The sequence below is a fragment of the Carettochelys insculpta genome, chromosome 1 (assembly GCF_033958435.1).
Source record: "Carettochelys insculpta isolate YL-2023 chromosome 1, ASM3395843v1, whole genome shotgun sequence".
Classification (NCBI taxonomy): Eukaryota; Metazoa; Chordata; order Testudines; family Carettochelyidae; genus Carettochelys; species Carettochelys insculpta.
In genome coordinates, this window is record NC_134137.1 from 188,608,013 (window position 1) to 188,635,700 (window position 27,688).

Sequence of the window (27,688 nt, forward strand, 5' to 3'; positions counted from 1 at the left end):
CTGCCTGGGAACAGGATGGGGGGAGCAAGTAAAATGATCTTGTAACATGTTTACTTCCAGAATAATATGAAAATATGCTAATAATATTTTGTGCAGTATTATATATTCCACCCTAAGAGGTCATCTGAGACTACACATGAAATGCAAAAGCCTATGATACTTCCCAAAGAAAACAATAACAAGTCATAAAATGAAATTAAAAGTCATAAATATGTCTATTAATTTAAAAAAATAGTACTAGAACTCTATCAATTGTAGCTATAAGCAAAGCGTAGTTGTGTAAATGTATATAGCACTTATACAAATACACATCTCTCTATATAGACCATTTAGAATGTAAACTTTTTTATTATTAATGATCATGTTTATTAGATCACTATGTTGTGACCCACCAGGAGGAAAGCCTTCTTGTGCTAGGCACTGTCCAAACACAACAGTTATAGAAGGTTTATCCTCCAAAGAGTTATAGTCCAAATGACGGATTGGCAACCCATGACACATGGCCCATCAAGGTATTCTTTTGGCTGGCCATGGGACATTTTGTGTACATTGGCTGTCTGCAGTCACACCCTCTCATAGCTCCAAGTGGCTGCAGTTTGCTGTTCCTGGCCCATGGGAGCTGGAGCATACTCTGTAGTCTGTGCCTCTTCCCGTAGCTCCCATGGGCCAGGAATGGCAATTTCAAGCCACCGCGAGCTGCAAGGAGCCACACCTGAAGATGGCTAATGTAAACAAAATGTCTTGTGGCCTGTCAAAGGTTGATGACTCCTAATCTAAATGATAAATTAACATTATTACAAATTCTACTAGAAATCACCTGCCCCATACAGCCAATATTTTACCTTTATCAACCCTAACACCCTGTCGATAAATATCATCCAGATTCATCCCAAACTTCTGGAAAACAAAAACTGTTGAGCTTTGCAACATGTCAAAATGATAAGAGATCCATGCCTGAGTATAACCAGTTTTCAAATAGAGGGAAGTTTAAGCGCCACTATGAGCATATTTGGCAATTTCAGCTGCAACAAAACAGTACAGAATTAGGAAAGATTGGCTCTTCTGTAGCAAACTCTTCAAAGGTAGATGGCCTTATTCAAAACTAACACCTTACTCTCCACCTGGAGTCCGTGAGGAGACAGTACAGTTTATGGACCACTTACATTATTCCACCTAATGAATAATGAATTGTTTTCTTGTTACTTGACACTCCCAAGAAAGATCAAGATAGGCTCTCATATAAGGGCTTGTACTTGCTCCCCCCTACCAAATTAATCTGGAATAATGCAGTGTTTAATGTACGTACCATCCAGATTCCATTAGTAGACAGGGCTCAAGCAAGACTACTAAACAAAGAACACATGCCACAAATAAGGTGTGCATACCTTCTGGAAAGGCTGTCAAACTTATACTGCCAGTGCTGCTGATGTCCCTCTTTTTCTGCCTCCAGTCTAGTTAATACCTTTGCCACATACAGATTAAGTGTGGCCTGTCAGGTAGCCTTCATCCAACCTGCAGTTTATTCCACCGTCTCAGTAATTTGATGGAGATACCTGCTGTTCTCCTTATACTAAAAAGGAGTGAAGGCACTCAAGGAGTTAATGCATGCACTGCTACAGGGCCGTTGCCCTGTTTACAATACCTTGTAATCAATGGTGACAGAGGCTGCTAAGGGATCTAATAAAGTTGACATGGATGCAATCTACTGCAAAGAAATTACAGAATCATAGAATCATAGAACAACAGAGCTGGAAGAGACATAAAGCCACGGAGTCCAGCCCCCTGCACTAAGCAGGACCAAAGCCATCAGATCAGCCCCACCAGGGCTTTGTTGAGGCGAGACTTAAACACCTTCAGGGATGGAGACTCCACTACCTCCCTGGTTAGACCATTCCAATGCTTCACCACCCTCCTAGTGAAAAAGTTGTTCCTAATGTTCAACCTGGACCTTTCCAACTGCAACTTGAGACCATTGTTCCATGTTCTGTCATCCATGACCACTGTGAACAGCCTCTCTCCAGCCTCTTTGCAACCTCCCTTCAGTAAGTTGAAGGCTGTTATCAAGTCCCCCCTCAGTCTTCTCTTCTGCATACTAAACAGTCCCAATTCCCTCAACCTTTCTTCATAAGTCATATGTTCCAGCCCCCTAATTATTTTGGTCGCCCTCCGCTGGACCCTCTCCAGTGTATCCACATCCTTCCTGTAACTGGGGGCCCAGAACTGGAGACAGTACTCCAGATGCGGCCTCACCAAAGCTGAATAAAGAGGAATAATCACTTCTCTGGATCTACTGGCAACGCCCCTCTTGATGCAACCTAATATGCCATTAGCTTTCTTCGCTACAACGGCACACTGTTGACCCATGTCCAGCTTCTCGTCCACTTCAACTCACAGGTCCTTTTCTGAAAAACTACTACTGAGCCAGTCAGACCCCAGCCTGTAACAATGCTTGGGATTCTTCTGGCCCAAATGCAGGACTCTGCACTTGTCCTTATTGAACCTCATCAGATTTCTTCCAACCCAGTCTTCGAATTTGTCTAAGTCAATCTGCACCCTGTCCCTACCCTCCAGAGTATCTACCTCTCCCCCTAGCTTAGTGTCATCTGCAAATCATCAGTCAATGCTAACAAACATTCTTTATCCCAGAATGACTGGAGTCAAGGCAATTCATAACCCACAGCTGCCACTAGAGTTGTTATGCTCATATGATCACTGAATAGGTGTAATTAGTAGTAGTAGGTATCCTTCAGTCTGCACAGACTATGGATCGCGCCCTTTAAAGTTTCAATTGAAGACTTCATTTACAGTGTCTATTGTGACTATAAAGACCCACACGAGAGTGACAGTCCTTGCTGCATCTCTTGCAGATGTAGTGGGTGTCTAGCAAGTCCTTATTGTGCTTTCTGTGTGCTCGCTTCTCCTCTGCTAGCTGTCTGATCTGTCTGTGTAATTATTATATGCATGCATATGTATATGTGGATACATAATTTAAACTCTGGATTTCACAATTTTATATTTTCTTATGTCCCTGCCAAATATCCCAGCCAACAAAAAATATTTCAGTTTGAAATATCAAATTTATTGTAATATGATGTTGTCTCTTCAAAAGACCTACCATTTATAAAGGAGAAAAACTGTACTTACTGAGTTTTCTTTCTTTCAATGATTACAGTAATGATATTGTCGTGATTTTTTACCATCAGGGACATAATCGCCCCCGTGGGCCAGGGATTACATGCCTTTGGCTGTGTAAAATCAATGCAGATGCATGAAATTCTAAAGTGTCACAGGCTGCCATTTGGCAGCATTACCAATGGTCACCTTTTGTCAGTTAGCTCCCCAGCAACCTGAACTCATAAATATTCATGATCAGAAATTTACATGCAGGCCTCTGATTCGCTGAATCAAAGATTTTCCAGAACTTTCTATACCTCAGAGGACCTGTTTGAAAAACCGTGATTTTATGGTAATCAGACCATGAATATGATAATAGAATAATGAATTATTAATAAAAACTGTGTATATAAGTAGGGCTCGCCTGCCATTCAGGGGCCCTTGGGACCACGGAACACCCTGTGGGACCCTGTACAGGGAGGTGTGGCTGCTTAAGCAGCATCCACCAGCCCTCAGGCCAGCGCAATAGGGCGAAGGCTCACCTGCTGAAATCACTCAGCTGTACTCTTTCAACGCACGGCCTTACCATCTCAGCGCCAGTGTCTCAGCATCCCTTTGAAGCGCGCCTTTCCATCTCAGCAGCGCCCTCTAGGAGCAGCAAGTGACCTCAGTGGGGCGGCGGCTGGGTGGCGAACTGGCCCGCCGCAAGGCGGGTACTGCGTACCTGGTCGCTCAACCCTGAAGCCGCCATCTTTAATCAGCTGCATTGTCATCTTTAACCATCTACAGCCATCTTACCTGACTGCAACCTTCACACCGGATTTGACTACTAAACTGGATTAGACAACCCTACCGACTGGACACGTAACTTTCTTACTAGGCTTGCGGTTTTGCCCAGAGCCTCTTTAATCTCATCACCACAACACACCACAACACCAGCTTGGGGTGCCGCGACCCCCAGTGGGGGAGCAGGGGTCACGCCCCTGCTGTGTACTCTCCCCGATGGGGGAGGGGGCAGTGCCTGGGGGCTTGGCCCCATAGCCGGGCCTAAAAAACCCTAGGCTGGGTATTACAACCAAAGCACACATTTAATTTAGTTTGGTTAGTGTCTAATAGTAATTTATCTTTAAAATAGTTAGTCATAAGAATCTGTTAAGGTTATAATCATTTTGTTATCATTAATAAGCCAGTTGTTAATCGTTATAAAAACCAGTGGAGATAATTAAAAGGGAAAGCATAGCTTCCCACTTCTACTCCTCCACTTTTGAATAATTATATAGGGCCGGAAGAAGAGCATAATGGCCTCCCCGGACCCCATTTGATTATTGGGATCACTGGGATAGTGAAGGAAGCCTTCCAGGATCTCATCTATTTATTGAGTCAGGTTAGCACCCTGTAGCCAGACAAAAGTCTCCCCCTTACAAGCCAGCTTGCTCGCTGCCCACCCTCCCCACTGAGGTGCCTCACAAGCACACAGGGCACGGAAACAGCTGCTGACAGCACAGTCTTTGATGTCTCTCATTGAGGCCCAGATGTGCTAGCTCATTGTGACCCTGAGAAACAGAAAGTACAGATAAAAGGCTAACAGGCCAAACTGTCAACAAGGTTGGGGGGAACCTCAGGAAATCACCCCAGCTGGCATTGATGGATTTGATGCCCACACAGCCATCCCAGAAAAGGAAATCTCCGCCCCTGCAAAAGAATGTCCTGTACTCCTAAATTGCTTATGTCCTGTCTTACAAGTGCAAATTAAGTAAGAATTGCCCTTGTAAAAACTGGCGTCACAAAAGACAGACCAGTACGATCTGGCACCATAGATAAGAAAGAGAATACGTAACCTAAGGGGGTATAAAGGTGGGCCCAGCAGAACTCTAACTCTGAGTGCATTTCCACCAACTACCTGCTGGTCGGGTCAGGTGATTGCCTCCCGAGGTCTGCAACTGGGGACGCCCAACCTCGTATTTGTCTTTCTGCGGAATTGAGTGACCGATCCGGCTTGGCTACGCTGGTATTGAGAGACGCAAGGAGGGTAAGACACACCCACATTAAGGTCTCCTTTTTGGTGTACACAGATAAAGAATTAGAGCTCTGTAACTAGATGTTGTTGTATTAAGATATCATTGTGTTACATGGTAACAGATATCTTTGTATTGGATTGTAATGTAACCTGTTAACACCTGTACTCTGCTAGCATATAAGAAGTAGACAATAGCCTTTTGTAACCGCACGCTTATAACTGTAGCTTAAATAAACTTGTAACTAGTTAAGATCTAAGCCTGACTTCTGTTGCTCTTTGTCACTGCAACACAGCTGGCACAATAAAAAGAGCTTTAACCGTTTGGTTACCACAGCCTGGCCATAGATGAGAGTGCTAGGAGCTCCCTGCTCTAACAGTAAAAAACTGGGTTGTTTAGGACCCAGAGGAATCCGTCAGCCTGGCCTGGCTGCCTGCAGTGAAGAGCTCCGTGCTCTCGCAGTTTAAGACTCGTATGGTAACAAGGGCATAGTTGGTACCTCACCGTACATTACCCGGCCACCAGCTAACACACCCTGACTCCCGTAGGGGGTGGGGCTTAGCAAACCTCCTCCCTCCTTTATAAGAAAGTCAGGAGGGTTTAAAAGTTGTCCACTGATACCCTTTAACCTAGCTTTTTGCATTCCGGCTAAATAAAAACTCAATCCAGCAATTGAAGAATCCACTAAGATGAAAGTGAGGTTATTAGTAAGTATTTAGTCATAATGAATAGTCTTATGTGTTTACTTTATGCTTGTTGTTGCTTATTTGCATGTTGCTGTTTATGTTAGTTTTATTAGTGTGTTAGGAAGATATTAAAATAATAAATACTTGTTTGTTTAGTTCAGTACAATCCGTCTCCCGTGTCCATCTCTCTCTCTCACTGTCGCTGCTGGCCACTTCAAGTCAGGGGGTGTGATGCCCGCCGGAGCTCGTGGTTCCGGGGGCCGCGCCTTCTCCCTGTGCTAAGGTCAAGGTTGTTAAAGTGGGCAGGGGTCTCGGGGCCCTTGGTAGGGAGGGACATGTCCCCCTTGGGGTGAGTCAACCGGTAGTGCTAAGTGTTATTCACTGCCCGTTCACCGTCAGGTATAAAAAGTGTCACCTAAGACTTCAAATGTACATGTAAGTATTTCTTTCATTATACATATACTGTAACTTTCAGATTTCACCTACAGTATTTGAGAAGCGTATTTTATCGGTGAAGGGAAATTATTTTCTCTTTAAAGAGTAAAAGAGTCCCCATGGTTATCATGAAAATTCATTAGGCCTAGCAGATAAAATTATACATACACATAGATGTGCAACCGGTATGATACTTATATTACATAACCATTCTGAGAAATATAGCCCCAGGAGAGGAAAATGAGATTATCTATCCATTACAAAAAATCAGTAATTTCTAAAGCCAGAAAGCATTAAAACTCCTGTTTTTTTATTTCATACAGCCCTTTCAGATATGTAAAATCACTGTATTTCTTCTAATGCTCAAAACCTAACCAATCACATAGAATTTGTTTCACTTAATGCTCCTGAACTGCAGCGAACAAGCACTGTACAACTTACAGCCAATACTTATGATGTAATATAAATACAGTATGTTAACCATAGTACCATTCAGTCCTGAGGTAATGAAAGGTGTTTGCTTTTCAAATTCCCTTCCTCTCAACCATGCCCTTCAAAACTACAGATCCGTATCCTTTCTCAACCAATCTGTTCTGTGCCATAACACAAAGCCTCCTGCCCTATATGTAGAGGGTAACAAATTCACAACCATGAAAAATGAATCATGGAGTGTGAAAACATCTCCCCTCCCGTCCCCCCAAGAAAACTGGCCTTTGCATGCATTTAGACTGTACTATACAGACTTCACAGGGAGACCAGTATTTAGTACACTTGGATTCCTGACCCAGAGGGAGTTGCATGGGAGTGGGATGCCACAAGGTTATTTTAAGGAGGTTGTTTTAGTGCCACCCTAAGTTCTGGGCTGTCTTCAGGGCTGGATGGCCAGAGAATGGTGGCTGCTGACCAAGAGCTCACCTCTGAAGGCAGCGCCCTGCCAGCAGCAGCACAGAAGTAAAGTTGTCAATACCATACCATGAGACCTTTATTTCTTTGCTGCTGCCTTCAGATCTGAGTGGCTTGAGAATGGAGGCTGCTGACTGAGGGCCCATCTATGCTGGCTGCAGCATGGCCACATCTCCTTTTTGGGTCATGAGCCCAACAATTTTAACAGCATAAAATGTAAGACTTAAATATCTAAAATTATTACTTGTACATTTTTAAAAAACCTCTGACTGTGAAATTGACCAAAATGAACTGTGAATTTGGTACGGCCCTCTTAGAGCACTACTGCTAACTGCAGCTCTAGACTGCTGGCTTTTAGACAGTTACTACCTCTCTCTCCCCAGATCTCAACAGCGAGTTCTTACTGTGAACTTGGTCTATATTTCTAGTTCCCAGTCCAAGAGTATGGTTGAGAATGGATAGCAATGGGGGTCATGTATGTGGAGTATAAGATGGAAGAATGAGAGAAGATCATATGTTGAGGAAAGCTGACAAGAGAAATGGGGAAAGGTAATGAGACTCTTAGGAGAAGAGAGTTTTGCATAACCCACTCTTCCAGTAGACAAAACTGTTATTTCAGGCCTACATAGGAAGCCTACAATCATTTCACCCCACCCTTCCTCTCCAATTATTCAGATATTGTCACTTCTGCAAGTGCTCCATCAAAAGACTCCCACAATATCTATCTAAGGTTCCCATTATTACAGCACCCCATCACCTTTCAATGTTTCTCTGAGATAGGGAAGTACCATTATCCCAATTTCACAGACAGAGAACGGAGGCATGTGGCGACAAAGCGACTTTGGTCACATAAGACCACCTGCAGAAAAGTAAGAAACCTGAACCCAGGTCTCTCGGATCCCCAGTATAGGACCCTAACTACTGAAATAACTGGCCTTGATGACACTCAGAATGGAACTTTCCTGCTTCCATCTCAACTGCAGAAAACACTGGCAGCAATGCATTTTTGGTACACCTACCTTTTTATTCCTTATCACAAGCTGTAAGATTGCAAAAAAGGTGGTTATTTCACAAGCTCTCATTGATTTTTTTTTTCTGACCTCACACTGATTTTTGTTCAACCATCTATACATTTTTTTTATTTTTCTTATGTTACAGGATTGCTACTTTCTTAAAGACAACAAAAGCCCAGAGAGGGGAAGAACTTCCGAAGCTGGCCCAGGATTGCCCAAGGAAAAGATCATATCTACTTCAAAACTCCACACCATGTAAAACTTTCAAATTCAAAATTTTAAGTTAAAACAATTCTGTAGGGCACAAAGTTAGGCAAATTTCCATGACTGTTCAATGTACTGATGAACTCAAGACAAATTAGTTTATTTTAGCAAGTCTCACTCCTCTGATGAAACTGCTGATGACAATTCTGACACCTTTCAGTTTGGTGAAAACTCTGCATATAATAACAGGAATAAAGAAAAAAACAGCATGTAAATCCCATTGTATTTTTACCTGCTTTTTTATTTGTAAGGACTGTGTACTATAATGCACAACTGTATTCATTTTTATCCATGATCCACAACATGTTCTTGTGGCTGATTTATTAAAATTGCCCAATCTCTAAAAAGGGTGTAAATTCTAAAACCACACAGTTCATTTGAAAGGCATTAAGTCATTGATTTGATTTATATGGATTTTGCATTTTCTATTTTATCTGAATGCTAAATGTGCATCTCTCATTAACACTAAGAGACTAATTGTGTCTATGGAACAAACTGCTTTCCATTTCCTTCCTTCATCCAGGAGAATCCATATCTTGTGCCCATCAACTACCTAGTGCAGCATACATATCTATGCATGCTGGCACACTGAGATGAGGGTGAGGTGAGACTGCAGCTCTTCATGACCTACATACAGAAGTGGGAGGGATGCAGCAGGCCCCATGGTGGGAATGAAGGGGGATGTAGTAAGCCCCCAAGAAGCTGCTATCCATAGCATGGGTAGCTGGAGAGTGAGTGGTTGAATTGTGCTCTCTTAATCTCCTGTGCAGGTATAAAAAATGTGCCATAATCTAGCCAATAGGATGAAATTCACCACTGAATTTTATCTCAAGAAATATCAAGGTGATAACAGGTGATCCTTTAAGCACAAAATGAGCAAGAGAAAGATAAAAGAAAATATGGGTCCTCTACTTACTGAGGAAGGAGCACGAATAACTGACTTCAAGAAATTTGAGGTGGTTAATGCACAATTTGGCTAAGTCTATAATACAGAAATAAGTCGATTTCAGATACTCAGTTCTAGCTAAGGCATTTGTGTAACTAGAATCAACATATTGGAATCAAGTTATTTCCCTAGTGTAGAGTTAGATTCTATACTCTCCCATTGACTTCCCTTACTCTATGTGTTAGCATGGAATATAGGGGTAACATCAACCTCAGAGAGATGGAGTTTGCACTTCCGAGAAAGTTGAACTCTGGAAAATCAACCCAGAGTGGGTCGATCTTCCTGGCAGTATACATACCCTAAGATTCAGTCTTTAATAAAAAGGCTAATGGTCACCAGATAGTTTTAGCAACAAGGGGGAGGCAACAGAAGTCAAACATCAGCATAGAACAGGTAAAACAATATCTTGGTAAGTTTGATATATTCAAACCATTAAGGCCTGAAAGCAATTTAAGGAATTAGCTGAAGAATTCTGAAGAATGTTAACAATTGTTTCTGAGAGCTCCTTGAGGATGGTTGTGTTCCAGATAACAGGAAAAGGGAAAGCACCAGCTTAACAATAGAAAAGGAGAGAACACAGGAAATCAGTCAGCCTAAATAAGAAACCTGGAAAGATACTAAAAGAAATGTTTTGATGTGTAGGCCCCTGGGTAATAATAAGGTTATAAAGAATATTCAACTTGGATTTGTTAAGAACAATTTCCTTCTTTGACAGGGTGACTGGCCTTGTTGATGCGGGGAAACAGTCAACATTACATATCTTGATTTTAGTAAGGCTTCTGACATAGTCGCAAGTGACATTCTCAGAAGTAATGTAAGGAATTGTCATCTAGGTAAAATTATTACAGGATGGTCACAAAACTTTTTGAACGATTTCATTCAAAGAGAAATTATCAATGGCTTGCTGTCAAACTGAGAGAACTGGTATGAAGAAAACTCTTCTCAGTTGTTCTTCATGACCACTGAAGGTAGGAGAATGGCAATGGATTTAGCCTGCAGAAAGGGAGATTTAGATTAGGTATTAGGAAAAAAAAATCTAACAAGTTTTGTTAAATTCTGCAAAAGGCTACAAAAAAGAGGTTGAGTAAACCAACTTTGTTTAAGTTTACTTGGTCCTGCCACTTGCTGATGTCTCATGTTCCCTTTCATCTCTACATTCCTATGATTCTATCATCATGGAAAGGGCCAACGGAAGTCCTCTGCAGCTTTTAAAACCTCAAAATACAGTATCGATGGCACTTAACTGACAACAACCCTCTCCACAGGGATGAATTTCCTTTGCTTGCACATTACACCTGCCAGAAAATATGTTATTTTATATTAGAAAATACAGATTAAGTTTACCTAAGCATAAATATTTGATGTGTACTTTACAGTTTATAAACAAAGTGGAAATGTAAAATAGATGCAATAAAACTTGCAGCTGCACCATGCTTTCTGTTCTTCAGTTATTCATACAAAATATTTCATTATGTGACTTTTTTTTAAACAGGGCTAATTCATATTAGCCAAATTAGAAGTCTGTCATATGTGATCAGTACGTGCACTGTGGCTTTCTCAGTGTAAGTATCTATCTTTATATTACATAAAGAAACAAACTTTGAAAACGGTATAACTGTGCAATAACAAAAGAACAGTGGGAAAACAAGAGAAATACAAGTGATAATAGCATACCGTATATAGTGAAATTTGTTTTGAATAGTCATTCTTTGCTTAGTCAAATACATTTATTACACATACATTTCTTATGAAAAAAGAACTCATATTTGTTTCTAGAGGCTTTTTATCTCTTTCTTAAAGAGCAGCACAGTATAAATCAGGAAGAATAGCACACATTTTGCAATGTGTTTTTACTCCTTTATTGAAGGCAATGAGACACAAAATTACAAGCTATAGAAAAATAAAGATATCAAAAACTGCCAGTGGTTATATCTGCATAGCAGTGAGCTACTTTTTAGTTTGCATTTGGTCTGTGAAATGGATTCTCTGGGTTTTCTTTATTTCCTGAGTCATTTTATTCACCATTGTTAGTCAGAAATATTTACACTTTCATCCATTTGAGGATTAAATTCTGTATAAACTATTCATATTTAGTATTCCATTTACTAATGTAATCTATATAAATGTACAGAATGGCCTTAAACTGCCTCAGCTGATCCAAGATTTATTTATTATTCAAAACCAAAATCAACGTTTCTCTGTCATATATGATATTTATATTGCAAAGATTAACATGGATACAAAAAAAGAACAGATTATAGGCAGAATTCCATGGACTAATGTGCATATGTATGTGTGTGCACACACATAAACCCAAATTAATGAGTTTGAAGGTTTTGCTTACTTAGAAACAAGGTTGAGAAAGAAAGTTTCTAACACTTTATTTTCTATTTTGGTATTTATTTGCAGTTGTCCCAGTTTTTTTAGTGCACTGTGTATTATATACTATTATCTGCTTGCTTTTATACAGAAAATTTAAATTCATCGGAGTGGGGATTATAGTAATGAATTTCTATTCATATAGTTGCACATAAAGACGTACTGGTGACACCACCACTGGCTGCTAATAGAACAAAATTACAAAGGAACCCCAGATGTTCAGACAATGAACTGATGAATATACTGCTAAGTTTAGTATAATGGATTTACCTTTTCCCAACTGATTAGTCATTTTAGGAGACTTAGTGGTCCATTTCATACATGTAAAGGGTCCTGATGTCCAGGCAGTACTGTATACTAATCTGTTGAAATCCTCTGAACTCCCTCAAGGTGGGCACTCAAAACCAGAGAAACTCCACACTGCAGATTAGTTTTGAAAAAGTACAAGATCTTACCAATATGCTTCCCATGATCAAATTTAGTTAAACATGTTGGCACGAGTCATGCCAGCATATTCTAATTTTAAATGTAATTAAGGATGACCACCTTCTTGTTGCTCAATCTCAGCTTTGATTATTATACTTCATCAGTATTATATATTTATTATTTGTTTTGTGAAGATACAGACTATCAGGGCTACCTGTCTGTGAACTTTGGCAGATGTGAGTAAAGACAGAAACCATCTTTGGTATGTATAACTAGACAGACAGAAGGGACTAGAGCTCTGGCAACCTGAGAAAGATAGACTTTCAAATAAGGGTGTGGTTGGCTTCACATATCTGAAGACTTATACAAGTTAAAATCCAATTTAGATAAAGATCTTTCACCTAAGAAGAGAAGGGAAGCCAGTATCCTGTACTTTTGAGGTCCTGGGTGCTCTGAAGTCAGTCATGGCTCAGAAGAAGAATGAGTGGTAAGAGGAATTATTTTGAAGAAAGCCTGGACCTTACTAGATTATTTTAGGTTTTCAGGAGTATATTTTGTTTTCTTTTTCTTGTAACACTTTCCTAATTTGTTACAATTGAACTCCCATAATCCTATAGATATCTTATTATTCCATTATTTCACTTTTAACGTAAACCAGCTCAGTGCTGCGTTTACAGGGAAAAATGAATATACCCCCAGTTAAGTTAATAAACCGTGGTGTGGTTCTGTGTCTCTTTACTGGAACAACAAACATTATTTCCTTCAGCTCTCCAGGAGAGGGCTACACATTTCAGGGCACATAATTTTGGAGAAATTTGAGACTGGGAATTTGTTACAACCAGGGTGTGACTGGTGTGCTGCTCGCACATTGCTGGGGCCAATGGACCAGGACTGGTGCTGTACAGTCCCTTCAGTGTGGGACCTGCATGCTGGTAAGATGATCATGAGTGAGACAGATTGGGAGCTACACCCAAAATGCACCATCAGGCACACAAAATTACAGGGCAGACAGTGACACAAATACTCAATGATCTGAATTTCCCCCCTTCCCCAAGATTATGACACCCCTGACCTCCTTAAATGTACATTATGGCATTAATGAAACATTCCTCTTTCCAGTGGACATACAATGGAACACTATTCCAAACACTATTTTGAGTGTTTCAGTTAAAGTGCACATGTAATAAAAGTTCATCTAGCACATGTAAACAGTAAGTTAAAATCAAAGTAATTTTTTTAGTATTAGGTTAACAAACCAGTTTTACTTAATCAAGAATGAAAGTTTTCTTCTCACAATGCAAGTTTATAGCTTTGTAAGGTTTGCACTGAAAAAACTAACATAGCAAGGCAAGTAATTCTACTGTTTAAGAATTCATGGATAGCTGCTTAAGCATTCATGCGTAGCTGGCAGGTGACTTTGTAAATAGACCACAGTTGGCATAATGATTAGTGGTAATATCACAGGCTCACCATCTACACACACAATGGTTCTGTGGCCTCAGGAATTAATGCTACCACAAAGACTGATACTAAAACTAACACGCCATTTAATTTATTTAAAGTAAAATATGTTAATATCTGGGATTTTAAAAACAATGGGTATGATTCTCCACTATTCTGCATTCTCTGCAGCCATTTGGAAAATGCTAGCATAGTGAATTGCTAGTATTTGATATGCAACTTTTGCATTCATCTTGAACTGGTGTAAATGTCTGCCCATTGGGAGACTCAAGTCATAAAAGCTAGACTGTAAACCCCAAGGTTACTTTGGTGTAGCTCATAGTATCATTCCATAAGTTAAAAACAAAACAAAACAAAAACAAACAAAACAAACCACAATGATGCCTGAGCCTTTTAAGTTCTCACAGCATGTTCATAGTACTCTGCAACTGGTTAAATAGTTCTTATTTAAGGAAAGTATAAGAATCTAAACTCAAGGAGTGTGATCTTAGAACAGACATCTGGCTGTATCTCAGTAACCGAGTGTTTGTTTGTACTAAGTGGTTTGCACTATGCCAAGCATTTATTTATGATTTCTGCTCATTGAAATGGACTCCTGATTTACACAGCTCTGACCATGAAGGTCCTGGCTGGAAATCAATTACACAGACTTTTTTCAACATAGTTCAGAAGCAAGGAAATGGATAATACAGAGCATACAACTAAGAAGCAATGGGCAAAAACTGTAAACAATCATACATTATATGGCCTTACTATGAAAATGTCATGATAATACAGAGAGATTACATTTCACCACAACAGAGGACAACATATCATAATGTGTTTTTCACCACATTGTGGATGAGACCTCCATAGAAGATCACATAATATCAATGTATGAAATCTCTTGAGGGTACATTTGCTTGAATTATGAGGCACCTGTCAAATAAGTCTAAGCATGTACTTGGAGACTGCAAAATGAACTGAGTAGTTTTATCCTGAAGCTTGAACTGAACACAAAAGTCATTACAATTTTATGAGGATACTCTTGGTAAACCATATACAGGTTGAACCTCTCTACTCTGGCACCTTGAGAATCTAACTGATGCTGAACCAGAAAATTTGCCGGACCTTGGGAGTTCAATATTGTCTTGCAGCATTACCAACACTTCCACTGCTTACTGGGCACTTAGAAGACATTTAGGTATAAATTATGGCCTAATAAAAGCACAGACCACTGAGGCTACGTCTACACGTGAAGCCTACTTCGAAGTAGCCTATTTCGATGTGGAGACATCGAAATAGGCTATTTCGATGAATAACGTCTACACGTCCTCCAGGGCTGGCAACGTCGATGTTCAACATCGACGTTGCGCAGCACCACATCGAAATAGGTGCTGCGAGGGAACGTCTACATGCCACAGTAGCACACATCGAAATAAGGGTGCCAGGCACAGCTGCAGACAGGGTCACAGGGCGGACTCAACAGCAAGCCGCTCCCTTAAAGGGCCCCTCCCAGACACACTTGCACTAAACAGCACAAGATACACAGAGCCGACAACGAGTTGCAGACCCTGGGCTAAGGGCTGCTGCACACGGTGACCATAGAGCCCTGCATGGGCTGGAGAGACAGCGTCTCTCAACCCCCCAGCTGATGGCCGCCATGGAGGACCCCACAATTTCGATGTTGCAGGATGCGCAACGACTACACGGTCCCTACTTCGACGTTGAACGTCGACGTAGGGCGCTATTCCCATCCCCTCATGGGGTTAGCGGCTTCGACGTCTCGCCGCCTAACGTCGATGTTAACATCAAAATAGCGCCCAACACGTGTAGCCGTGACGGGCGCTATTTCGAAGTTAGTGCTGCTACTTCGAAGTAGCGTGCACGTGTAGACACGGCTTGAGAGTCAGGTCTGGTGGCTATAAATAAAAAGTATGGAACCCTGGAAAACTTGGCCAAACCCATTATAAGTGGTTATCTGGCTAACTAAAATCATGCCAGATTATGGATGTTGCCAGGTGGGAGAAGGCCTGTACTATGAAACCTGAAATGGAAAAAAATCATAAGTAATTGAAAGGATCTCAAAAGAGACCAATTATGTGCATTCTCTCTCTCCGCCTGATACAGCCACTTCTAGGGAGGAAAGTCAGCACCTATGCATATACCTTCAGGGGCTCGGTTGTCTCATCAGTTACATATATACAACTTCCACACAGTTTAATAGGGTATGCAGATAGAGGGAGGATCATCCCCGGCCACAGCACATGCAGCAACAGGCGAAAAATATTTTGGGTCAGAACAACCCCCTACTCTACTAAAATGAGCATAGGAAAGCTTAATACATGTGCCCAGACCAGACAGGAACTTTATCTTTAAAATCTCAAGAGAAACTGTTCTCACAATAAAGGGATGGAAATCACGGTACCAATCTAAGAAGGATACAAGAGAAATTGTCCCTTTTGACTTCTGAACTTGAGAATTTAAATATTTCCAGCCTGAGATGCATGACTCAAAAGCCTAAAGAAGGACTAATATTATTTTAAATGAATTCTCAAGATAGATAATAAGTTAGCCATGGTACTTATAACTTGAGAACTATTTGGGGACTATCTATAAAAAGCTACATCTCCATAAATAGAATATAACTTCTCCCTTATAAATTGTGCCTTAAGAAAACATGGTTGAAACCTAATTATTAAATGTTAAATTTCTGTGCTTATGGTTGTGTTTTTATCTCTGTATTTAAAATCACCCTGTTGTAACATACACACTACATACTGTCAAAATAATTTTGTATTAATGAAACACGAAACCAAATGTTTTTATGAAAATAAACATAAAATCCTTTTTTCTATTTTACATTATAATGAAGCATTCAAAGAAAAGCATATCAATTAGGAGAAAACAAACTTCTTGCAGACAATACTGTTAAATATTCACCCCCAGAATATATTAAAATGAGTGAAATTTAGTTATGAATGATAATATGTTAATCTGCATTCCCTTTGGGCACATATCTATATAAAAATGTATCCCAGTAGAACAAAAATAGTATGGTTTACATTTCATAACTAGGGCAGCATCAAGCCAGTTGAGACTTGATTCTCCTTTGCCTGATAATTTGTGCATTTATAGTTGTGAAAAATATGTGCAAAGGGATTGTGAAACATTACATATGAACAAGGGTGAAAGTAAGTATAGGAACTTACTGGTCATGCAGCCTGGGGTTACCAGGATCATGGGGAAATTGGGGATGTAGCTCTGGGCCTCTGAAAAAGGTGAGGCCTTGGGTGGAAGGAGTGGGGCTGGAGGTCAGATTTCCTAGCCAGTTCTTCTTGGCTGCTGCTGATGTGGAATCCAGGAGCCCTTTGGCTCCAGCATCAATTTGAAAGGTGTGGATCTTCTGCCAAATGTCTAGTTGCTACACTAGGGGCAGACAGGAGCCCCAGGCCCTCAAATTACCAGGCCACCGGGCAAAAGGATAGTGAAATCAACAGCTGAATTCAAGACTCTTCATCCCATATGGAGTTCACCAATAATAATAAAACTGCAGCTCTTCAACACAAATGTGAAGATTGTGCTCTTGCATGAATGTGAGATCTGGTATACTAGAAAGCCTTCAAATCACAAGCTACAGACATTCATAAAACAGATGCCTGGGGTACATCCTTCACGTCAAATGGCAAGACTTTGTCACAACTGAGGAGCTTTGGAACAGAACAGAACCCAAACCACTTGATATTCAAATCAAGAGAAGAAAGTGGGGATGGCGAGGCCACACTTTCAGAAAACCATCATCCAGCATAGTCCATCAAGCTCTCACATGGAACCCACAAGGAAAATGCAAAAGAGGAAGACCTTGGACAACATGAAGAATACATACTGAGACTGAAGGAAAACAACTGGGATACTCCAGGAGTCAGCTAGAAGTTTTGTCTCAAGACAGAAAAAGTGGAGGAGACTTGTAGATGACCTATGATCCACTTCGAGTACAAGGTTTTAAATCAAGTTAGGGCAACTGCTCCTTTTGTTTCTCCTCATTGGTGACACTGCCAGTAGGGCTCCTAATGTGGTGGAGGGGAACAAAAGAGGCAGTGACATTAAGGCACTGCCATGGCAGCACTTTTAATGTCAGCCATGTATGGGCTGTACTGGGGGCTGCTTTGTGCTGACACACTGTACTGGCCCATAATGGCTCACTTTCACCTTTGCATATGACAGGCCCAGTTGCCCTTTACTTTACACTTAATTCCTTCATTTGCACCAGAGTTAAAAAGGGTGTAAAATTCCACCATTCTGCTTTGGTAGAATTTAATATCAAGTTAGCACAGATGAAAATAACTAAAAAAAATGAAAGACAAAATAAAATCAGACCTTGACTTTTTGACTCTTGCCTTCTTATAAATAGTAAGGAAAGTTTGCAGATTTATGCTGCCCACAGACAAGTTTGCAGACTTATGCTGCCACTGCTAGGAGGAAATATCTCCAATGGTGATGGGATAGTAGATGGGTAGTGCTCTCCCTTACTACAAAGAATTCATTTCCAGGTGTCTTGCCCACATTATCAGGGCCTAATTGATTGCCAAATTTGAGGTCGTGAATTTCAGGGCTTTTCTTTTTTTCCCCCCTTTCATCTACAGCATGAAGCATGGGTTAACTGCAGGTTAAAATTAGCATAAATGGTGGGTTTTCTGGGACTCAAAATCTTTAAACATGATTTGTTGACTTATGTAGTTTAGAGGTTAGAGGTTTATTTCAAACGTGGGTGTTCTTGATGGTCCATTCTGACATCAAAGTCTGAGTTTATTCTCCATGAATCAGCAGGTGAGACAGCAGGTATAAAGGTTGATTTGTTTTTCTCATTTAGAAACTCAAAAAAATCAGAAAGTATTTCCAGTTAGGTTGGGTGGGGGTATAGGGGAGTAGCAGTAACAACAATCTGAGACTGAGAAAAGCAGGAGACATTCTTACCAATCTCAAAGATTTTTTTTTAAAGTTCTAAGCAAGTGAAAATCGGTATTTAATATAGAAGTACTATGTCAACGTTAACTACAATAGCACTGCAAAAGTGACAAATAGTAACAAAAGGGAGCTTAGAAAGACTTATAAAAAACATGCTGAAGCAGTCTGAATGTAAGAGCATTGAAGCAAAAAGGTGAAGGTTCATTGCTTTATACTGGGTCCCGCTATGTTAGATGTCACCTGTCACAGATAATTAGAACATATATTTGATGGTAGTTTTGGCTTAGTGAACATCTTTCTCTATATCTCTTTAATGCAGAGATAGACAGTGAGTAGAGGGTCTTTTGTTGTCTGGCTGCAGTACATCATTAAGAACAGCCAAAACAAAACTGAAATGCACTTGCAGTATCTGTACCATTTTACAATTAAATAAATCGGGCGCATTGTAGTCATCTGTCAGACAATATAAGATATGATTACTAATCTGTGCATGTTGTGGGCTGTTAAAAATGAACATTTTCCTTCAGAGATATTTTACTAGTTTCTTGTATTTACAATAGTTTCAAAGACAGCACTTAATTCTTAAAATGTATTAAATTCTTTATTGAAATACTTGATGTACTATAGAAACAATGATTTACTATACCTTCCTCTCTTTAAAATGTGAATACTGGAATCAACTACACTCTTGGCTATCTCTCATATAGTCAGACTTCTGATTTCTGATTATAGTTAAAAATACAGAGCCTTTCTGAAGTTCATAAATGATTTTGCAGGTTTTGGAAAGGCATGTTACTAACTGTTACTGCCAGTAGAGGTAGACGTACATATCATCTACCTCTGAGACATTGAGGGTATGTCTAAACTCACTGAAAGATCAATGTGGTGGTAGTCAATCTTCTGGGGTTTATTTGACTTAGCATGCCTAGTGGATCCATGCTAAATCAAATGATCAGGGCTCCACCACTGACACTAGTAGTCCTTGCAGTCCTGAGGAGTCAGGGAAGTCAGTGGGAGAGTTTATCCCATTAACCTCCCCATTGACCTCCTATGGTGGGGACGGCAGGAAAAAGTGATTTCAGACGTACCAGCTTCAGTTATGCAATTCACCTAGCTGGAGTTGCGTAACTTAAATCAATTTTTCCTCATTGTGTAGACCTGGCCTGGGGATAATTTGTTTTTGTTTTCTACATGGCAGCGTTGCTGTGCCAGGGCAGAGTCATACAGTGGAACAGAGTGTCAAGTAAGAGACTCATGGGCAGTGGAGCTGGATAGTTGAAAGGAGATCGTGTGACACTTCAAGGAAGTTGTGGAAACATGAAATAAAAAAAGCAATGGAAGGAAAAGAGGGGACAAAAAGAAACAATGAACGTCAAGGTGTGGTTGAGTGTCCCACATTGCCACTCGTTGTGAGAGGCTGTCACCACACCGCACTAGTTGAATGGAATTGCAATGAATATCCAAGGAGTTTCTTAGTCTAACAGAGGTCCCAATCACAAATTGCAAATACTTCTGTTCAACAGGACGCTCAGTTTCCACAATTACATAATGTATATTTCAGACAATGTACTGAAACAATCCCAGCAGTAAGTCAAAATTCAAAGGAAGTCATCTGCGGAGTTGGCTTAACATATTGAAATACACAGTTAATATTAATTCAATTTGTTAGCCTAACTCTGAGCTTAAATTAAGTATCTTTGTAATGTCACAACCAGATACCAATGGGATTTTCTGTGGTCACAGTGTCCAGATTACATCTCACTGGCTACATCTACACGTGCACGCTACATCGAAGTAGCTAATTTCAAAGTAGCGACATCGAAATAGCCTATTTCGATGAATAGCGTCTACACGTCCTCCAGGGCTGGCAACGTCGATGTTCAACTTCGATGTTGCGCAGCCCAACATCGAAATAGGCGCAGCGAGGGAACGTCTACACGCCCAAGTAGCACACATCGAAATAGGGATGCCAGGCACAGCTGCAGACAGGGTCACAGGGCGGACTAGCGCTTCCGGGGCAACAGCTAGCCGCTCCCTTAAAGGGCCCCTCCCAGACACACTCAGCCTGCACAGCACGCGGTCTGAGGAGCCATAGGCACACAGACCCCGGGCGACGCAGTCATGGACCCCCAGCAGCAGCAGCAGCAGCAGCTAGAGGTCCACCCAGCCCTCCCAGCAGGAGCAGTGCTCACCCTGCTCCGTGCCATGCGGGAGGCAGCTGAGCACCTCCTTGCCCCAGAGGAGGAGATGCCCCCAGGGCAGCAGGGCTCAACCCCTACCCCTGCAGCACCCCGCCCCCCCCCCCGCCTCACACGCCAGCAGCTGTGGAGCTACCCCACCAGCACCGACTGGTGGGAGCGGCTGGTGCTTGGGGAGTGGGACGACGACCGCTGGCTCAGGAACTTCAGGATGAGCCAGCAGACATTTCTGGAGCTGTGCCAGTGGCTCACCCCCGCACTCAGGCACCAGGACACCGCCATGCGGCGTGCCCTCACAGTGCAGAAATGGGTCAGCATCGCTGTCTGGAAGCTGGCCACTCCAGACAGCTACCGATCCGTGGGCCAGCAGTTTGGTGTCGGCAAGGCCACCGTCAGGGCTGTCTTCATGGAGGTAAGCGTACCCACGGGGGGAGGGCAGGGCAGGGCAGGGGGGCCAGGGCAGGAGATGGCAGGGCAGGGCAGGGCAGGGCAGGGCAGGGCAGGGCAGGGCCACGCACACCCTGCTCACCCCTCATTGGTGCTGTCCCGTGTGCTTTCTCTGCAGGTTGTGCGTGCCATCAACACCATGCTCCTGCACAGGCTCGTGAGGCTGGAGGACCCAGATGCCACCATCGCCGCCTTTGCCACCCTGGGCTTCCCCAACTGCTTCGGGGCTCTGGATGGGACTCACATCCCCATCCGTGCCCCGCATCACAGTGGAGGACGATACCTGAATCGCAAGGGCTACCATTCTGTCGTCCTCCAGGCCTTGGTGGACAGCCGGGGACGTTTCCAGGACATTTATGTGGGCTGGCCTGGCAGCACCCACGATGCCCGGGTTTTCCGGAAGTCGGGCCTGTGCCGCCGGCTGGAGGCGGGCACCTACATCCCCCAGCGGGAGATCCCTCTGGGGGACACCACCATGCCCTTCTGTGTCATCACAGATGCGGCACACCCCCTCCGGCCCTGGCTCATGCACCCGTGCATGGGGCATCTCTCCGCTAGCCAGGAGCGCTTCAACCAGCACCTGAACCATGCATGCTAGGTGGTGGAGCGCTCATTTGGCCGCCTGAAGGGACGCTGGAGATGTCTCCTGACCCACCTGGATGCAGACCCCAACAACATCCCCCAGATTGTGGGTGCCTGCTGCGCCCTGCACAATTTGGTAGAGAGCAAGGGGGACACCTTTTTCCAGGGCTGGGCTGCGGAGGCTGGCAGGGCAGACGTCCAGCCACCTGCTGCCCCCAGTCGACAGGTGGACCCCGAGTGGACCTGGGTCCGGGAGGCCCTGCGGGCCCACTTTGATGAACAGGCCGTGGGGTGAACTCTGCCCAGGCCCCCTACTGCCCGCCCCTTCCTCCACCACACTCCTGCCCCAACGCCCACACCATGGAGCACCCCACCGCACCCCCCTCCCACTTGTCCTGGACAAATGACAGCACGCACTTGTGGCTGAACTTAAACTTTTTTTTTCTTTCCAAACCTTTTTTTTGGAACTGTAAATAAATATTTGAACCAAAAACCAAAAACTATGTAGAAACATGTTGAACAAAAGCAATATGTACAAAAATAAAACAATACAAAGAAACAACAGTCCTCAATAATCAAAAGAGAACCAGGGAGGATAAAGGGGAGAACTATTTACATGGGGGGACGGGGCAAACCGGGGGCAGAAAACAACAGGGTCCAACTATATACAAGGGGGGGGCCACGTCCCGGGCCCCTCGCCCCTATAGCCTGGCACCGGGCGTTGGCGGCCAGGAGCCCTGCCGCGGTCGCAGCCTGGTCCGTGGCTGGGTGGGAGCGGGCTGGACCAGAAGGTACGGTGGCCGGTGAGTGTCAGGTGGCTCCAGGGGTCCCTCGGCGCTCCGGCCCTCGCCAGTGGGTGGCGGGGCGACGGCGGACGGGACGGCGACGGGCGGAGCAGCTGGTGGTGGGGCTGCAGGAGCAGGCAGGGCGGGCGATGTGGCGGCCGGCGTGGCATGGGGGGCCAGGTAGTCCACCAAGCGGTTAAATGTCTCCATGTAGGCCGCCCATGCCTCCTGGCACCAGGCCAGCGCCCGCTCCTGCAGCTGGAGGTGCTGCTCCACGACCTCCAGCTGCCAACGGTGGATGGCCAGCAGCTGGGGGTCCATCGCCGTTGGCGGTTGTTGGCGCGGGGTCCGCCGTCTAGCCCGCCGTGGGGCCGGTTGGTCCTCGGCCGAGGGGCTGGCCTGGAGCGATGGTCCTGGAGGGCTCTCCGGGACGACTGACGCCTCGCCAGCGCTCTCTTCTGGTCCTTCTGATGGTGCAGGTGCAGGACACAGGAGAGGAGGGGGGGAAGAAGAATGGAGACAGGAGTTAGTGTGGGCCCCGAGCCGTGGCCTTTGTCCCCCCAGCCCTGTGCTGCAGGTTCCCCATCCCCGTCCCCGGGAGATGCTGCTGTGATGGATGGGGTTCAGGGGTCCCCCGGCCCTGCACCCCGTCCCCTGGTGGGAGCGACTCCCACTTCACCCCACAGGGTCTGACAGCAGGAGAGGTTTCTTAGGTCACAGATGCCCAGTTTCTCCCAGGAGTGACAGCACCAGCTGTCGGAAGAGACAGTCCTTCCAACCCATCCTGGGGAGAAGACCCCAAGGGGTGCCCCTCTGGGATGCAGCTTTCCCCCTCCTCAGGCTGGCTGCCTTCCAGCTCTCCCTTCCCCTAGCCTCTACCTGTGGGCCCCGCCCTCGCCCCGCAAGTCCAAGCCAGCTCGGCTCCTCCCTCCTCTTTGTTCAGGGCAGAGGTGTCACCTGCCAGCTGTAGCCCCAGGATCCTCCTTTGCCCCTGGGAGCTATTCAGCTCTTGTTGCTCCATATGTAGCCTGAGTCTCCCTTTGGCACTCCCCCCACTCCATCACATGCTGCTGCTGCAGGGTGTCCCACCCCCTCCTCCCGGGGGTCTCTCGAGGTTCCGCTCCCCCCTGGCCCGGGGATGGGGCATGGCACTGTCATGCGGGGTGGCGGGGGCAGGGGCTGATGGATGCAGTGCTGTGAGGGCCATGGCCCTGGTGTCCTTGGGGCCATGGCCATGTGAGCATGTGGGGGGCCCTGGACACATATCTCTTACCCCCGCCCCTCAAGCCCAGGGGTGTCCACCAGAAGGGGGTACCTACCTGTCGGTCCGCTCCCACGGTCCGGAGATCCCCGGGGGGCGGAGGCCCGGCTACTGCTCCGGGATGGCAGGAGGAGGATCTGCAGCCCGGATTCTGTGGAGGAAAAGCCCCCCTCCTCCTCCTCCTCCTCCTCCTGCCGCGATGTCCCGGGGGTGGCCTCCGGGGGGGGCCCCCGGGGTGCGGGGCTTGCCTCCGGGGCGGACTCCGGCTGCAGGGCCTGCTGGGGCTCGTCGGCCGAGGTGTCAAGGGTGGCCGGAGGGGAGGAGGTGTGCCGGGAGCCCAGGATGTCCCTGAGCTCCCTGTAAAAGGGGCAAGTGACGGGGGCGGCCCCAGATCGGCTGGCCGCATCCCGGGCCCGGGAGTAACCCTGCCGCAGCTCCTTCACCTTACTCCTGACGTGGTCAGGAGTGCGGGCAGGGTGACCCCGGGCAGCCAGGCTGTCGGCCAGCTGAGCGAATGCATCCACGTTCCGCCTCTTGCTCCCCATTACCTGGAGCACCTCCTCCTTGCTCCAGAGCCCCAGCAGGTCCCGCAGCTCGGCCTCCGTCCAGGAGGGGCCCCGCTGCCGCTCGCCAGCCTGGCTGCCCTGGCTCCCCTTGGGGGGGGTCCCCTGGGGGCGCTGGGGGGGCTGCCGGCCAGTCATCGCAGCTGTGTGCGGCTGAGGGTGGTGCAGGCTGGCCACGTGTGCAGGCTGCAGCCTGCACGTTCCCTCAGCTTCCTGCACAGGAAGGGAGGGGGAGGGGACCTTTAAGGGGCCGCTCCACGCGGCCACCAGTGAGCTGAGGGGCTGGAGAGAGCATCTCTCAACCCCCCAGCTGATGGCCGCCATGGAGGACCCGGCAATTTCGACGGTGCGGGACGCGGATCATCTACACGTGCCCTACTTCGACGCTGAACGTTGAAGTAGGGCGCTATTCCCATCCCCTCATGAGGTTAGCGACTTCGACGTCTCGCTGCCTAACGTCGAAGTTAACTTCGAAATAGCGCCCGACGCGTGTAGCCGCGACGGGCGCTATTTCGAAGTTAGTGCCGCTACTTCGAAGTAGTGTGCATGTGTAGACGTGGCTACTATGTCACAATTTGCTAAACAGTGATACAACTTCCTTTTTTCATTATTGCATGTTTAGTATGTTGCTCTTCTCAGTGCTGAGTCTTAGCCTGAGGCTTCTATAAAACAAAAGGGAAAAGGAGGAGGAGAAGGCCAACAACAATCCATATATATGCTATACTGCCAGAGGAAACAAACAGTTGTGATACACCCTGTTTTCACAAGACCTGAAAAAATTTTTGAGTTCTGGGTGCTAAATATTGCTACTACCACCTATGCTGCTATGAAAGGCCTTATGTCCAAGACGTAATCCAAATTACACAAACCACTGATGCATTTCAGTGTGCTCAAATCAAAACTAAATAAAATAATAATACCATATGCCAAAGGTCTGTTCTCCCTCTGATTTTTTTCTTCTTTCCTAAAAATTCTGAAAGGAGAATGCAGAAGAGGAACTAAAGAACAAAAATTGTATCACACTACATATATGGCAGTAGAAGCAACAGTCTTCCCATTGACATTTCAGACTTTGGATTCCAGACTGGAACAACGATGCTCAAATGGTTTGGTTCTTACACAGCATGTACCTAAGCATTCAGATACTTTTCGAAACTTCTTTAGTCAGGAAACCAGACTAAATACCTGAGAAGATCATATTCTGATCATAAGAGTTGTTGCAATATTTTCTCTCATAATATTTCCGCTGAAAATTAAGAGGAAAATCTTTAAAAATTGGAGGGAGGTGAATAACTAGGGCTCTGGGATATCCTTTTATTTCTTACGATTTTTCATTTTATTTTGCAAAAATTTCATATTATTGTATGATATCAATTTACATGTTTTATTTGTATTACATTTACATTAATAAAATATTTCAGATGACCATATATAAATCCCTACAGCCAACTCTGCTATCCAATTTCAGTCCATATCCAGCTCTGTTCCCATTTTCCCCACTAGGTTCCCTGACTGGGAGTTGCCATGACAGCTCGGACCAGACAGGAATGCATGGATCAGGCACCAGCTCCTCCCATCCTCACTCCCTCATGTCTCTACCAGGCCAGGCTTCTGGTAGTGGTGGTGGGTGGGGTCAATTTAGCATCTCAAGCCCATAGATGCTACTGCCATTTGCTTGGACCAGCTTCTTCATAGCTAATTCCATGTGGCTTTTCTCTCTCCACCAACAAGGAGACGTGTCTGGCCTGACATTGTGCCCTCCATTGGTATCTCAAAGTGGGGCAGCCTAGCACTGGGGGTCAGAAGAGGGCTGTTGTTCCAAGCCAGGATGTTCTCTTTATCCTTGACAAATAAAACAGTGATTTTTTTAAATTTTATTTCTTTTTATACACTGGTTTGTTTTATTTCATGATGTTGCATATTTGTAAAAAACCACAGTGCTCTAGAATAACCAATCCTTCCTGACTCTTAAAAAATAAAAAAAAAAACAACACACATCAATGTAGTTTAAATTTTGAGTGAAGGCGTAGGTCAGCTCTTACTTTGAGATCTATACTTTAATGTTACATCTCACATTGACTTACTGCATTACCTTGTCAGGAACTGAGGTGAGAAAATAACTCAGGGCAGCAGAGAGACCAACAGCACCAGGAGGGGAAAAAATAGCTATTTTTTCAAAACTAATCCTGAATACCCAGACAGGCTCAATTGACTGCACTGAGAGATACTCAGTCATGGGGACAAAAAAAAAAAAAAAAGAAGTCAAACAGGGATCTAAGCACCATTTAAGACCCATTCAAGTTGTGAACACTGGCACAGTGCTAATGTATTTAAGATCACCATTACATAATAAATTAGCTTTTATACTTTTATTAATGCTCTTTTTTTGTATTTTACAAGCAAACTTTTGGAGTTGGATGGGAACTGCATTTTTTTTTTGCACTGGGAATTCTGCAATTTACAAACAATGGTTTGAGTTGTCTATAAGACAGAATTCAGAAAATACACACTTATTTTTCTGGAAAAGGGTCAAAAAGATTGTGCTCAAACTTTCAAAAATTCAACTTTAGGAGAGTAAACAAAATAAATGAGCCATAATTCTGATGCAATGCCCATAAAAATACTATTCTGGGGAAGAAATGATGATTTTGGGTAGAAATCCTTGTTCTTTTCTTTTGCTTTCTCTGAATTATGCCTAATAAAAAACACATGTCTGAGAATCAGAGTGATCGAACGCATGCGTTTCCTTTATCCTGTAACAGTGTAAATTAAATCAGCCTCCTGTGTAAAATAGGAGTCTCGGCACTTCTCTAATTTACACTATCTAAGAACAATACCCAAGGTCAAAGCAGCTCCTGAGAAAGCACTATACTGCAACACCCTCTGCCCAACAGCCTTTTTCTTTTTTTACTGTGGGCATGCATCTGAGTCACCCATGCCAGGGAAATCCTCAGGTGCTTCTATTAAGATGAGCCTTATAGACTTTTTATGTCTTCAGACTGATGTAATGTGGCCACAGGATTGGCCAGGTTCTAGCCCATATATCCAGCATCTCAACCATGCAATATCTCAAATAAGACATTTATTTTAGTATTAGAGACCTTAATTAATATTCAGTATGTATGGTTTAATGTATATGTAAAAAAGATTAACCAGTACGTAGATGGTTACAGAATAGCTAAAATCAATAATTCGTCATCAGAGTTTAAATAGCATACTGTATTCCTCGTAAAGTTAATGAAATGCATAGTGAAGCATATGCAAGA

At 44.1% G+C, this 27,688-nt stretch overlaps 1 protein-coding gene across 1 annotated transcript in view; it reads right to left on the reverse strand.

The window, feature by feature from the left end:
• NCAM2 (neural cell adhesion molecule 2) overlaps nucleotides 1–27,688 on the reverse strand; it is a 591,660-nt gene that overhangs the window by 106,742 nt on the left and 457,230 nt on the right. The window lies entirely within an intron of this gene.